The sequence below is a fragment of the Nomia melanderi genome, unplaced genomic scaffold (genome assembly GCF_051020985.1).
Source record: "Nomia melanderi isolate GNS246 unplaced genomic scaffold, iyNomMela1 scaffold0014, whole genome shotgun sequence".
NCBI lineage: Eukaryota > Metazoa > Arthropoda > Insecta > Hymenoptera > Halictidae > Nomia > Nomia melanderi.
Genome location: NW_027475130.1, coordinates 871,916 through 872,870, shown reverse-complemented (window position 1 = coordinate 872,870; position 955 = coordinate 871,916).

Here is a 955-nt window from a genome sequence, read left to right as displayed (position 1 = left end):
GAGTCCCGCCCCATGAGACGGTGGTTTCCTCGGCCCCTGGTGGTCCGAGGTCGTTCCCGCTGCACAGATTCATGCGCCAGTGCCTCCTGCAGATAATTCACTTTGGTTTATTGCGGTATCTCTAATAGCACCCGAGATATCACCAGATATATATTGGATTTTTCTCTGACCCTGAGTGTCCGGGCCCATGAGACGGTGGTCTTCTCGGCCCCTGGTGGTCCGAGGTCGTTCCCGCTGCACAGATTCATGCGCCAGGGCCTCCTACAGACAATGCACTTTGATTTATTGCGCTATCTGTAATAGCACCCGAGATATCACCAGATATATATTGGATTTTTCTCTGACCCTGAGTGTCCGGGCCCATGAGACGGTGGTTTTCTCGGCCCCTGGTGGTCCGAGGTCGTTCCCGCTGCACAGATTCATGCGCCAGGGCCTGCTGCAGACAATGCACTTTGATTTATTTCGCTATCTCTAATAGCACCCGAGATATCACCAGATATATAGTGGATTTTTCCCTGACCCTGACAGTCCGGCACCATGTGTCGTTGGTTTTCTCAGCCTCTGGTGGTTCGAGGTCGTTCCCGCTGCACAGATTCATGCGCCAGTGCCTCCTACAGACAATGCACTTTGGTTTATTGCGCTATCTGTAAAAGCACCCGAGATATAACCATATATATATTGAATTTTCCCCTGATCCTGAGTGTCCGGCCCCATGAGACTGCGGTTTTCTCGGCCCCTGGTGGTCCGAGGTCGTTCCCGCTGCGCAGATTCATGCGCCAGGGCCTCCTACAGACAATGCACTTTGATTTATTGCGCTATCTCTAATAGCACCCTAGATATCACCAAATATATATTGGATTTTACCCTGACCCTGAGTGTCCGGCCCCATGAGACGGTGGTTGTCTCGGCCCCTGGAGGTCCGAGGACGTTCCCGCTGCACAGATTCATGCGCCAG